This window comes from Hyaena hyaena, unplaced genomic scaffold (assembly GCF_003009895.1).
Source record: "Hyaena hyaena isolate Hyena2069 unplaced genomic scaffold, ASM300989v1 scaffold_19, whole genome shotgun sequence".
NCBI classification, from domain to species: domain Eukaryota; kingdom Metazoa; phylum Chordata; class Mammalia; order Carnivora; family Hyaenidae; genus Hyaena; species Hyaena hyaena.
Genome location: NW_024080651.1, coordinates 2,093,374 through 2,107,823, shown reverse-complemented (window position 1 = coordinate 2,107,823; position 14,450 = coordinate 2,093,374). Strand labels below are relative to the sequence as shown.

General features: G+C 56.3%; 1 long non-coding RNA gene across 1 annotated transcript; it reads left to right on the top strand.

Annotated features, from left to right (window-relative positions):
• Nucleotides 1–3,134: 3,134 nt before the first annotated feature.
• LOC120227909 lies at nucleotides 3,135–13,515 on the top strand. The gene is made up of 5 exons (XR_005527364.1): nucleotides 3,135–3,371; nucleotides 9,413–9,594; nucleotides 9,699–9,832; nucleotides 10,058–10,134; nucleotides 13,317–13,515. It is a non-coding gene; the product is annotated as an uncharacterized LOC120227909 (long non-coding RNA).
• Nucleotides 13,516–14,450: the final 935 nt, after the last annotated feature.

Genomic DNA, 14,450 nt, shown 5'->3' with positions numbered 1-14,450 from the left:
TTGGAGTCTGGTCCAATGTGCCCGGAGCTGGGCCGGCCCCTCACAGCCCCCAGCCCCGCTCTGGGTGGCTCCCTCCTCTGTCATGTGGCACGAAAGCTGTGGTTTGGGGAGGGGGAGTGTTTAGTCAGGCGGCATGCCTGCACGATGACCCCCCACAGAGCCACCCAGGCCTCCCCCTCAGCCAACACTGGTTCCCTGGGAGGGTTTTGTTTTTTTTTTTAAGGCAAGAAACAGCAGGAAAATCTCTCTCCCGCCGCTCCTTGTATTTCCTTTATAGTTCCTTTTGTTCTATATTTAATTTTTTGTTTTAAACCCAGTTGAAGAGAGATGGGCGAATCACCGACGGTTATTGATTTATTATTTATGGAGAATCATACGTTGCTTTAATCGTGTCTTCTGGTCCCTTCTCTATTCTACATAGTTGAAGGACAGCCCAAGGAAATTGTCCGAGGCTCTTGGTGGCGTTTCTGTTTATTTCTGCACTGGCACCTGTTGGAATCAAGCCAGGCTCATGTTTGGGGGTGAGCTGGCCCTAGCTGCTCCCACAAGGGCGGAGGTGTGACCGGCCTCAGCGGAAGGAGTGGGACCAGCCCGGGGTAATCCCTCTTTGGTGTCATGGTGTGGCCCTCCGGTGTCCCTGAGGGTGTTGCGAGGCCACTCGTTGGTGCCATGGCTAAAACGGCCCCACCTCCGTGTTCTCTGGTTACTCTGGCTTCTCCGTCCACTTTCTACAGTTGCCAAAGCTCACTTTCAGGAGTACCTGCTGCCTCCCCTCTGCAACACTCACTGCCAAATAGGAGCCACCTTCCAAAATAATAATGCAAAGAATAACGATTCACGACACCTAAGGGCTGACGTTCACTGAGAGCTTTGTGGTAGGCAAATGCCAAGTGCCTCCAATGAATCTCCTCATTCGGACTCAGCCCCTTGAAGTGGGTTCTTTGAAGCCAAGCAGAGGTGATGAACTTGCCTGGGGAAGTGACAGAATGGGGCTGGGGCAGGCTGTTGAGCCTGAGCACTTATGTAGGAGTCCATCCTGTCTGCCTGGAGGACCAGAGCAGGCAACGGAGGGAGCCGGAGGGATGCAGAAATTCACTCTGGGTGTGCCCATTGCCCGGATGCAGGGCTGAGGGGCCCCCTGGTGCCGGGCATGGTAAGCCATTGCGCCCACCCTCTGTCCAGGGTGCTGTGTGCCTATTGCCCGGATGCAGGGCTGAGGGGTCCCTGGTGCCAGGCATGGTAAGCCATTGCGCCCACCCTCTGTCCAGGGTGCTGTGTGCCTATTGCCCGGATGCAGGGCTGAGGGGTCCCTGGTGCCATACATGGTAAGCCATTGCACCCACCCTCTGTCCAGAGTGCTGTCGACCACAGCCATCGCTTCATGTGCTGGCACGGTACTGCCGGACAGAGGATGCTTCTGGAAGCCACAGAATGTGTGAGTGTGAACGTATAAGAGTGTGATGGTGTGGGAATGCAGGCGTGACTGTGTGAGTACTAGCGTGCAAGCAAGTGTGCGGCTGTGTGGCTGATGCAGACTCGTGTAAGGATATGAGTGTGTTTGAGTGCTAGGATGCATGTGGACACGTGACTGAGCATGTGAGTGTGAGTGTGCATGCATGAGTGTGTTTGTGTGTGAATCAGACACATAAGGATGAGCCTGTAAGCATGTGGGGCTGGATGCAGAGAGAGTGCATATATGTATGAGTGTGTGTGTGTGTGCGCGTGCATGTGTGTGGTCGTGTAACTTGGGAGGCACTGCTTTTCCTGTGGTGGTTATTCCCTCTGCTAGCCCATGATGACCCTAGGTCTGTGCCCCGCCCCATTCCCCAAAACCCCAAAGACCACAGTCCATCCATGACGTATGAACTGGGTAACTTAAGGCCAGTCACTTCCCCTGCCTGGGCCTGTTTCCTCACCTGTACCCCGGGCTTACCCCCGTGCCCGCCTTATGGGGTGGCGGTGGGGAGCTGGGAGCTGGTAGGCACCCCTCGATGGTGCCCAAGCTCGCGACTGCCATACAGAGCACTTTTTCCTGTGGAAGGACATGTTCTGAGCCCCCTGAGCTGTACGGGGCACAAGCCCGCTTGCTGCCTGAACACGATGCACAGGCTTTTCTTCAAATGCACCCTGGCTCCTGGGCTCAGGAATGGTGTGTGGAGAGGTACCGAGTCCCCAAGGGGATCATCTGGGCCTCGGGGCTCTTGCTGATTTAGCCCCAGTGCTCACAGCAGACGCTGTCCCTGCTGAAACAAATGGCTCTCACTCTGTCCCCGAGGCCTTTTGCTCTTCCACGGAGAGCATCCTGGTAGACATTTCCCAGAGGAAACGTGTGTGTTAGGTGCTAGTGCTGGCAGTGAGGGAGAGCCACTAGGCTAACGGAGAGAGAACATTTGACAAAGGAACCAGTTTGCTCTGGCAGTCCAGGAAGCCTTCCTGGAGGAGGTGATGCTTCAGGCAAGAGCAGATGTACGGTGAAGAGTCAGCCAGATTAAGGAAGGTGGGCAGAAGAGCATCCCAGGCAGAGGAAATTGTGAGTGCAAAGGCCCTGGGGCAGGAGGAGTGGGGGGCACGTTCTAGGAATAAAATGGACTAGCGCACAGGGCTGGGTGGTCACAGCTGGGGGTTGGTGACACCATGATTAGACTCACACTTCCAGAATCTCCAGTGGCAGGCGTGGACCTAAAGCCCTTCGATCTTGTTCTTGCAAGTATCTTTAAGAGAGTAGGTGGGTGGATATGCTGGGGTAAAGATGGTTGCAAATTCTTTTCTTTAAAGTTTATTTATTTATTTTGAGAGAGCGAGAGAGTGCAAGCTGGGGAAGGGCAGAGAGAGAGGGAGAGAGAATCTCAACCAGGCTCTGTACTGTCAGTGCAGAGCCTGATGTGGGGCTCGAACTCACAAACTGTGACATCACAACCTGAAGCAAAAGCAAGAGTCAGACGCTTAACCGACTGAGCCCTCCAGACGCCTGCAGACTGTGGCAAACTCTCTGCCAGTCCTGCGGTCAGGAGATGGGGTCCTTGAACCTCCATTTTATTCTGGGCGGGGCTTATAGTTTGCTTTGACCAATCAGAAGTTTGGAACTTTTGAAGCTGGGTCACAATGCTAGGTGGCTTGCACCTGGGTCCCACGAACTCTTGTTCTGGGAGCTGAGCCACCCCCTTGGCTCCTCTATTAGCTCCGGGGCCCTGAGCAAAAAGCCCTCTCTCTGTGGCCCTTTGTGTGTCTGCCAATCGGTGATGATTACACTTCCCAGGTGACTGTAAAGTGCCTGGTTCACGTGCTGGCACACCACTGTCCCCAGTGACAAAACAGAGCCCGCGGGCAGACGGCGCCATCCACGGACCAACGAGAAAAGTTTCCAGCAACAGGTCTGTGTCTCTTAGAACTGACAAGGCCATGGGGTGACCCCCACCCCCCATCCCCGGCCCTCACCAGGAATGGTTTGCCCATCTGCTGAAGAAAACGGTGTGGAATATGGTGATTACAGGCAGCCAATCAATTAGCCCGTGTTCAGTAATCTGATCATAGCAGTCAATCAGTGATTGCCAATCTGCATATTTATTCAGTATCATTAATTATGCATCATGCAGCATTAATCCCCATAATATGCATGTGTGCGCATGATGGAACAAGGCTTCGGATCCGATCTGGGGAGGAAGCTTGAAGAAGCCACTGGAGTGGTGTGTGTGTACGTGTGTGTGTGTTGGTGGGGACTTGGGGGTGCAGATCTCACATGGTGGCTGCCAACTGGCATTGAGCTGGAGTGACGATTGCCTTTGTATTGACCACGGAAGCTGGACCTGATCACGCTTCTTGCTTGAACCCGAGGTTGCAAGCCGGCGGCTTGCAGAGCTGACCCGGCCTGCCGAAGGGTTTGTATCTGGCCCGAACCATGATCTGAGAAACCAAAAGTGGATGTACTGCGTTTAGTCCAGCCATTTCACTTTGCCACACTCCTCACCTCTCCCTACTACCTAACACACCACCTCCTTCCCTCCCTGAGTTTCCTGCCTGGCCCCTGTGCTCATTTGAATTGGCCATCTATAGATCAGGCTTCCCCAGCCTTTTAAAAATGACTGTCCTACTAAGGAGCCCTTTTAGAATTTTCCCCTGTCTGTCTTTCTCTTCCACCTGTGACATTTTCATACTGCAGATATATTAGATATTTACTTACGGACGGTATGTATATATGTAAGATTTTTTCACCCCAAGGAATGAACTTCACCTCTGATGAGAATGCACGCTCTAGGTCACAAGGTCTCTGCCTGCCTCTGGTGGTTCCCACGGTGGAGCAGGGGTAAGCATAGGCTTGGCAAAAAAGTGATTTGGTAGTTATACACAGTTTTCTTCTATATTCCGCTGCATGAACCCTCCGTAGCAGGCCCGCTGCTCTCCTTACTTCCCCTGAATTAGCCCTGGGCATTCCACATCCCACTCATGTGGCCACGCTGCCCCTCCTCCCTCACTCCTCTGCCAGGAGGGTGTAAACCCCCAAGACCGAGGTCAAATGCTGCCCCTCCCCCAAATATTCCAGGCTGATTGAAACAACTATAGGTGAGTATTATAGTGTCAGAGAGGCAAGCTTCTCAAGGAGACGCAATTTCTCAACTTGCATTTCGCAGATGAGCAAACAGAAGCTAAGAGAAGGCAAGGGACTTGCCCAAGTCTGCACAGCAAGTCAGGAAGCAGTAGGCACCATGACCAGATTTTTAAGGCTAGAACTTTCTATCTGCCCCACTTACCCCCTAAGGCGGGTTTATTCAGCCTTGCCTCATCAGGGGCTGGCACAAGCAGGCAGTGCCTGTGAAGAGCCCCCAGGCACGGTGAGGCATTAAAACATGCCTGACAAGTCCTGTAGGAAAACAAGCAATTGTAGTTCGGGGTAGTGCAGCTTTTCTTGAACTTGTGTTTGATCACAGAACCTGTCTGTGACTGCAAAACTTGTTACGTGGCGTGCATGGGGGCACCAGAAGATAAGATTATTTATAGTCTTAAAATAGCTACAAGCTGGGGTGCCTGGGTGGCTTAGTTGGTTGAGCGTCTGACTTTCGCTTAGGTCATGATCTCGCGGTTCGTGGGTTCGAGCCCCGCGTCGGGCTCTGTGCTGACTGCCAGCTCGGCGCCTGGAGCCTGTTTCAGAGTCTGTGACTCCCTCTCTCTCTGACCCTCCCCTCCTCATGCTGTCTCTCTCTCTCTCCTAGAAATAAATAAAACATTAAAAAAAAATTAAAAAAAAATAGCCCCAAGCTGGAAATGACCCAAAATGCATCAATAGTAAATAAAGTAGAGGAACACTGACATGGTCACACAATGGGATATGAGGCAGCAGTGAAAATGAATAAGCGATAGTTCCTTGCAACAACAAGGGTGAATCCCACCAGGTGCTGTTGAAGGGAAGGAGCCAGACACAAAAATCATAATGATGTCATTAATGCTACCACCATTAGTATCCTGTTTCTATAAAATCCAGGCAGAGGTAAAACTAAAACCACGCTGCTTTCAGGTCTAAAGAAAACCAAAGGAAACAATGATCACCAAAGTTGGGAGAGTGAAGCAATCTCCTGCGGGGAGGGGCAAGCAGGTACTTCTGAGTTTCTGTTACTGGTTTGGTAGTTACGTAGGTGTTTGCTTGATGATTCCTGAAATTGTACGAAACTGTGTTTTCTGCCCTTTGCTGAGTGCGAGTCGTATTTTGGAGTTGAGATGATAAAAAAAGGTCGTGCTGCCTTTGTCCCAAAGAACGGACTCTGGTGTCAGGTGTGGAGGCCGGGAGGCCAGAGAGGAGGCACCCAGGTGGGAGATGATGCCAGCCTAGACGGGGGTGAGGATGCCTGGGATGGACAGAAGCAGAGGGACTGGAGAGGGGCTCCGTGGGTAGTTTGGCACCCGGCCCCCACCCCCGGCAAGCTCATCATGGATGTGCTTGGCCCGCTGACTTTTAACCACACCCTCTGGGAAGCTCTTCACCATAATCCTTGGTCATGAGAAGGGGATGCCAGGTTGGCCACCCCCAGTGTGCCAGGCCACGGGGAAGAGGATGTGGAGAGCCTCGGAGGGCCCCACGGAAAGGCAGCCAGGAAAAGAGACAGGGGAATTGAGTGTAAAGAGAGAGTGGTGAAGAGGCTGTCCCTCAAAGCTGTCAGCATGGGGGCCCTGGGCGCGTGGAGGTCCCCGGGCCGTCTCTCGGGACCGCTTTCCTAGCCAACGTGCACAGGTGGGGCGGCGGGCTGGCCTGTGCAGATGTGGTCGGAGTCGGGGGCCGCGACCGAGGGCCGGACCCAGCCCCAGCCCCCCGGGCCCCTGCCAGCTTGTCTTTTCTAGCTCTGTCGCCCATGCCTCCCGGGGATGGCTGCGATGTTTTCTGTCTGGCCGGGCCCTGCCTGGCCGCGCTCGGGAACACAGGCCCCTCCAGAGGTGGCCCCCAAGTTGGTCGGGCCGCCGGAGCCCTGACAAACTTTTGAGGGGAGCGGGCGTCGGGGCCCAGCTGTGTAAATGTTTTTGGTTTTCCTGCTGAGGCTGGGGGTTGAGTCTATGCCAAGATAAGCCTCGCTCAAGTTTTCTTTGGCAAGGCGGCCAGCTCAGGAATGTCAGGAGAACTTTCCAAACGCGATGGTTTGTCTGTGCGACCTCAGGCCGAGAGCCGAGGCCCGGGTCCACGGCGCTGTCCCCTCGCAACTGAGTCCCCAGCTAGAGTCTCGGAGCTCCAGCCCGGAATGGCCGGGCGGGGCCGTTTCCCCGCTCTCCCTCCGCCTGCCTGCAGGGTGGGGGGCTCTCCGTGGCTGCCTCCAGCGGGCACGGTCAGGAAGGTGGCTTTCAGCAGCCAGAGGGTGCGGGAGCCTTCCAGGGGGCGGGGGGGGGGGGGGGGCTGCATCACCTCCGTCCCAGGCCCCGGCTGGGAGAGATTGGGAGGAGAGCCCGCATCACACCACTGGGAGGCGGGTGTTTACCTCTGGTCGAAGTCCATCTGCTTAGCTGTGACTGGGTGGATCTCACGGACCAGAACAATCTACAGCAGGGCTTTTCAATGCAACCCCCTCCCCCCTCAGCGGTGGGCCGACTACCTCGGTGAGGAACACTGGCCAGGAGTGAGGGGGTACGGACACGAGGAGACTGGGGCTGAAGGGGGAACGTCATGCCTCGGCTGAAGAGGTGGGTGTTTCTCAGCTCCAGCCTGGCCTTGGCTCTGGGTGAACGTGATTCCGACGTGGCTCGAACTTCTGAAGCCCCGAGGGACCCAGAACTCTGTGAAATCTCCCAATCTTTAGATGTTGGCAACTAATTCAATTTTAAAAAAATGGACGAAAGACCTCGTGAGCCAAACAAAACACATCTGGGAGTCAGATGAGGCCTCCAGACCACGCATGGTGACCTCTGGCCTCCCGTTTCCGAACCCACGACTGCACGCCGAGTGGACGGCTGGAAACAGTGGTCCCTCCGAGAACAGCAGCAACAGAAACCTTCTGTCCGCACTCCGGGCGGACACGGCGCTGTGCACCAAGCACTTCACAGACGGAGCTGCGTGGAGTTCTCACGTCAGCCTGCTGGGCAGACAGCATCGTGCCCACCTCACAGATGGGAAGACTCAAGTCTCAGAGAAGGGATGCGGCCTGGTGAGGGCACGTTGTTAATACGTGGCCGAGCGAGGGATGCGATTGCGGATCTGTCCCACTCCCGGCGGGGGGCTAAGGTCAAGATTGTTGCTTTTGCTTTTTGTTTACTCACTGCATTCCCATGCGCTCCCCTATGCACCGGCCCCCGTGCTATGCGCATTACGAGGCTTAAATGGGGGGGACACGTGCATGGAGTGGCTTTCAGTTCATTGGCCCCTCTTATTACAACCTTATTATTACCAACATGCACCTCCTGACATGGCGTGTGGCCTGCAGGGGCCGTGGAGAACTGAGGGTAGGAAGGAGGTGGTCAGAATATAAGAAATGTGTGGGGCGCCTGGGTGGCTTAGTCGGTTGAGCGTCCGACTTTCGCTTAGGTCATGATCTCGCGGTTCGTGGGTTCGAGCCCCGCGTCGGGCTCTGTGCTGACTGCCGGCTCAGAGCCTGGAGCCTGTTTCAGTCTGTGACTCCCTCTCTCTCTGACCCTCCCCTGCTCACGCTGTCTCTCCCTCTCTCTCTCCTTGAAATAAATTAAAAAAAAAAAAAAAGAATATAAGAAATGTGTAGCTTCTCCTTCGATGAGGCCCAGCCTCATGGGTCTCAGGCTTCGGTGGACGCCCCCCCCCCCCCAGCCATGATCCCGGCATTGCCCTCCTTTCCCGTCTCCAGTCTGCAAAATAAGCAACAGCGTGGCCCAGCTTAGAGTTGTGGACAAAACAAACAAAAAAGAAAACAAAACAAAAAAAAACCCAAAACAAAACAAACAAAAAACCTCCACTCACGGTGGCAAAGCTTTAGATGGTGAATACCAAGGAGGATGTCTTGACCATCTTGGTCTCCCCAGGGGCAAGTGTGCCAGCCAGTTCAGGCTCTAGTGGGCTTGGGGACAGGCCAGCCGGCCCGCAGTCCCAGTCAGAAAGGCGACAGTGGCACCAGCTGTGGCCCTGAGTCCTTCTCCGTGGGCTCAGAGGAGTTTGGACAAAGGTCCCCAGAGCAACCTGACACTGATAGCTGGCAAGGCCAGCCTGCGACTCCAGCCCTCTCCTGCTCTCAAGCCTGGGCTGGCTCCCCGTTGCCTCTGACATTCCCCACAGCGAGCCTGGGACAAGGGAGCGAGGGAAGGAGCGCCCAGCGAGAGGCACCGGGGCGTCTCTCCCCGATCACCTGCCCACGCGGAGGGCAGTTTGGGTGAAGCTGGGCGGAGAGAGCCCGGACCTGACATTCTTGCAGAATCCCGGGAGAGCCAGGGGCTGGGGACCCCCAGGAGAGAGGCGAGGCAGACCCGAGTACTGGCTTCGCGGTTTTAGTCCTGGTCCCATTTTGTGACAGCTTGTACGGGAGGGGTGTCTGCACCAGCCTGGGCCGCTGTACCGAATCCGCGGACCGGGCGGCTGAGCGGCGGAAATGCCTTTCTCACGGCTCCAGAAGCCGCAAGTCTGAGGTCAGGGCGCCAGCAGTCAGGTTCTGGTGAGATCTCTCTCCCGGGTTGTGGACGCCACTTTCTTGTTTCCCCATGTGGCAGAGAGCCAAGTGAGGAAGCACGCCCTCTCCTGACCCTGTGAGGACAGGAATCCTAACCTCTTGATACCATCACGCTGGGGTGGGGGTGGGGGGGGTGGGCTTTCGTCGTATGTTTGGGGCGGACACACACATTTAGTACATGACACCGTGAACTCACTGAACACCCATCCCGACAATGACAGCCACAGTGACTTACGTTCACTGAGCGCTTATTGTGTGCTGGGCACAATGGAATAGCATCGGATCCTGATGCTTGCCTTATTATTCCCATTCTACAGAAGGAGAAACTGAGGGTCAGAGAGAAGTCATGTAGCAGGTGAGAACGTGAGCCAAGCGCATTTGCATCCAGACACTGCTTTTCCGAGCATGTCCTGTTCACATAGTCCTGGATGGATGAGACATCCACTGCCGTCCCCACATCACGGGTGGGAGAAGAGGCCCCGGGGAGGCCCATCCGCAGGTCGGCAGCGATGTGGAGCAGACCCGGGACCCAGGTCCTCCGCCTCCAACTAGCATCCCACAGCCCATGGTTCATAATACTGATGGTCCCCACCCACCCATTAGATGCAGTAAAGGCTGATCAGACAAGAACATCCCACCCAGGAGGGTCTGGGGGCTCCCAGAAGCCCCAGGCTGCAGATGCACACCCCCGCCCCCAGGAGCCGTTCCAGAGCCCGGAGCCCAGCCAGCCTCCAGAGGTGGGTGATCCGCCTCCAGAGGTGGGTGATCCGGAATCGGAACACAGGGCTCTTCCAGGGAAGCGTAATGAGCAGGGAGTGAGCTGATAGATATGCTAATTTCATTATTCATGTACATAATTACAATCTAGAAGTTGGCAGCTTTCTAGGCAATGACAGGAGGGAAGGGGAAATTTACCTAACTTTTGTAATATATGTGTGGCATTATTTAACTCTTAAATTAAGATCGGGGACCTAATTCATCCCACAAGGCCGGCGGATGTGAGGCAGCAACGCAGAACTTCATCATACCCGTCCGCCGGGTAATGTTCCTTCCTCCCACCAACATCTATACTGAGTGCCAGGGCTCCTGCTACTCTGGGGGCTTGTGGTAGTGATGGAAGCCCCCGCCCCTGCCCTGGGCATCTCCTGGTCCAGGACACAGATAAGTAAAGCAAGAAGTCGACGGCACGGGGCCAGAGGGGTAAGACGAGGGAAGGGCAGGTAGCTGGGATGGGGGCAGTGGTGGGCACAGAAAGGGCTGCCACTTCACCCTGGGGAGGCAGTGAGGGAGTCAGGGAGGACTTCCTGGAGGAGGTGGCAGCATTTGAATTGGTTTGAAAGGTGGTGGGGACCAGTCATCTGTGCTAAGAGAGGAAGGCCTTAGAGATGGGGGGGGGGGGGGGGGGGGGGGGGGGGGGGGGGGGGGGGGGGGGGGGGGGGGGGTGGAATCAGCCTGGCCAGAGGCGGCGCTGGGGGCTGTTCTTGACGACGCTGGGCCAGAGCCAGGGGAGCTCTGACAGTGAGCCCCTCCGGATTCCAATCTTACAACCCTCCGGGAGCCCCTGCCTGCTGGTGGCCGAGTCGGGGATCCGCAGCCCCGCCCCTAACTGATAAGGTCTGGGACAGGGCAATGGGCCGAGGGCTAAGGCCCGTTTGGTGCCTGCTGGCCCTTGGCCAGGCACCCAGCTGGGGGGAGGGGAGCGGGACTCAGGCCAAGGGTGAGTTTGGAGCCCTGGGAGGGGGCCCTCCTGGAGGGGGGCCCCTGCCGCCCCAGCAGCCTGCGAACAAAGCCAGCCTTGGGCTTTTGCCCAGCTGGGCGTGGGGGCTCTGCAGAGGAGCCCGGGCGCACTGGGGGTGTGAAATTCTTGATTAGGGCTGGCGCCCCCCCCCCACCCGACGTCCCTCTTCCTGCACCCCCCGCCCCCCGCACTTGTGGGAGAGGCACCAGCTGTACAAACACAGGCCGGGGCCGGGAGGCGGCCGGGATGCGAGAGGCCGTCCGTCCAGCAGCCCCTCGCCCCACGCCTGCGCCCGCAGACACTGTCCCGGGGGAACACGTGCGCGCGGCCCTGCAGGGGCGAAGCTGCTGGGAGCGCGTGTGCGTGGGCCCGTCCGGCGGGCGCGTGTGTGCACCGCGTGTCAGGTGTGGGCCCCCCCGCGGAACCCGGGCACCCGAGTGTGACGGTGAACGGCAGCGGTGTGCGCGTGCGGGCGTGTGCGTGGCGCCTGCACACGTGTGCGGCACACGTGGGAACACCACGAGGCACGGCACGTTTGCACACGGGTGTAAGGATGGGTGCGCGGTGGTGCGGCCCGGGTGGAAGTCGGGCTGTGCGTGTGCGCGTGGGGGGTGACGGTGGCCGCATGAGATGTGCAAGGTGTGTGTGCGGAATGTATGGGGTACGCACGCGTGGGGCTGACTGTTTTCCACGTGTGGGTAAAGTATGCGTGTGAGTTGGTGTTGGCGTGTGTGTGTGTGTGTGTGTATGTGTGTGCGCGTGTCTGAAAGAAGAAAGGACTCATTTGTGTTGTCCCGGCAAGTGAAGGTCTGATGTCCCCGCCCCCCGCAGCCCCAGCCCAGGGCCCCACTCAGTTCACACACGGAGGGGCCCATCCACTGGGCGAGGGGCGAGGCTGGGGGGACCTCCGGAGGCGCCCCAAGGGGTCACCACCCGCCCCTCCAGCCACCCTCCCAAGTCTTGCCTGAAAGCTAAGACTTTTATATCGTATAAGAAACCAGAGGACCCTGGGATTTATTAGGACCACTGAGTGGACCACTTGCCTGAGGCTCCCCGAAGTCAGGAAGCTTCCGGAGCGAGCAGGAACCCAAGGCAGAGCAGGAACCGAGATGGGACTCGCAAACCCAGGCCCGGTCCCGCTCGCTCCCCACCACCCTGCACCCCTCCCGGCCTCCCTGTCTCCACCACACCCTCTTCCTGGGGAAGGTGAGGCTGCTGGAAGATTCAGGATGAGTCTGCATTTCTCCAGGTTAAAATGGAGACTTGGGGAAATTTATATGATTCCACTTTCCTCGTCTCTCTGGATCCCCTCATCGAGCCAGTAATGTATTCCCCTTCTTGCTAACACACTTTTTAAAATGTTAATAGACTGTAAATTACTTTTCTTTTTATACTTCTTAAAATAAGCGTTTCCTCTTGTAGATGGCAAGGCGACGCTGGAGTTACGGGCTTGGTTTTATTACTGTCGAGATGAGATGGACTGGAGAGAGCTCATACAGCTTTTATAGGAACTATTTTATTTATAAGAATTTTCCTAATGTCAGATGGATGTGACATGCCTGGTTTCTCTCTGCCCGGTCTTGAGAGAGGAGGGGAAGGGAGCCTGGCCGGGGCCTGGGTTGTATTTCTTTGCCCTGGAAACTCTGCACTTGTAGAGGAAATCTGTTCTTCAGCAATCTTCATCCGGTAGTCTTCCAGAGCCTACTTGCATACTTCTGGTGATGGGGAACTCACTCCTTACCAGGACAGCCGGTCTCCATTGAAAAGTGCCAACTCCTTTCCCACATGAGCGTCCACTTTATGGGTCCTAACTCTGTTTTCTGGAAGTAGAGAGGAAATCCCCACACACACCTTGGGAGTCTCCCAGGGATTTAAAGTTCTGGGCAGGTTTCTTTGCGGCAGGACTTATCAGAGCCTTTAGATGCACTGTGACTTTCCAAAGGGGGTTCAGGAGACAGCATTTTACAAACTCAAGGGACGGGAACCATGGGTTTTCAAAGGGCATCCCAGAGAGTGTGTGTACCGAAGCTGTGTTGGCATAGCTCTGGGGTGGCAGATGCCACACAACAGGGTAGTGCCCACTAACTCAGAGAAAACCAGCATGTTGGCTCTACCTTAGCCGTTCCTCCCTGTGGCTTCTGCTCATCGTGCGTGTCTCAAAATGGCTCCTCGGGGTCCCACCCGAGGATGCATTTGTCCCCGGATTCCCAGCATGCTTCTGTGTGCTTTGCCTGCCCCTTGGGGCTCAGTTTCCCATTAGGTACAACGAACAGGGCGAATCCGAGAGCCTTGCAAGTTCACCTGACCTGCTGGGAAGCTATGGTTTGCGGCAGGTGGATTTGGGCTCGTGAGACAGTCGTGCTAGACACGGGACCCAGCTCTGTCACGTATTTATTACCAATGGGACCTTGGCAGTGACTTTGCCTCTCTGACCTTCAGACTCTTCATCTATGATCTGTGATTCATCTCTGTCTTCCTCACAGGTCAGAAGCAGCCCGAGCACTGGCACAGAGCAAGTGCTGGAGACATGCCTGCAGTTCGTTATGGATGAATTTTTGGCATAGCCTCTGTCTGCCAGCCCTGCCCCTGCCCCAGGACCTTTGCACACATGGCCTTTGCTTCCTGGAACACCCTTTCAGGCTGTATCTTCATGGTGGATGGCAGATGCCCAGTAAACAAAGCCTCTCCTCTAGCAAGGCCCGAACCCTGCCTCTGTCCTGCCTTGAGGGACCAAGTGGTCTTAACCACGCGTCCATCCCCAAATTCCCATTATAAAGCAGCTCGCTGCAGCCCCCATAGGAGGGTGGATGTCAGCTGTGGGCTTGCCAATCATGTGCCCTGGCCTCCCAGCCTGGCTGATGGCCCCCAGTGGGGGGAGGTCACCCCGGCAGAGTGCAGGCAGTGCGATCGGGGCACACTGCTGTCCTCTCCCCCACTTGCTCGGGCGGGCCACCAACTTAATCAATCTTGAACAATTGGCCACAGGCTTGTTTCCTTAAAAGTGATGTTACCTCTAATTATCTCCGACAGGAGGTGACGTGGGCTCCTTATTCTCCCTTCTCAGCTCATCAGAGCACGTGCGAGCACTGCGGCAGACATAATTAAATATCTTCTTTAAACCAACAGGCTGGAAGGGGGTGGGCTGGCCTCCCCGGGGCCGAGCAGCTGATCCACGAGGCCAGCCCCGGGCACCCGCCAAGGAAGGGCAGTCTCTTTGTCCCTGGAAGTCTCAGTTCACCCAAAAGTCACCTGGTGCCAGATTGTTATGTGCATAATATTCCGCCATTTGTTGTATCTTTGGGATGGGGGTGAGGGGGTGTTGAAGTTGAGCCCCGGATAGCCTGGGTTCAAATCCCGGCTGGGCCACTTGTGAGCTGTGTGACCCTGGACAGCTTGCTGCACCTCTCTGTGCCTGTTTCCTGGGGTGTGGGTAGAGCAGTGGCGGGTGCATAGTACTGTCAGTTTCGGTGTGGGGGTGTCCTGGGCAGGGCAGGAGGGGGATTTCACGGAGGATCCGCAGGGACCCCGTCTGATTTGGGAGCCGTATTTCAGGTTGTCCTCATGACTTTCCGGCTGATGTTCCCGGGAAATGGGTGAATCCAGTCGTGGCTGCAGAG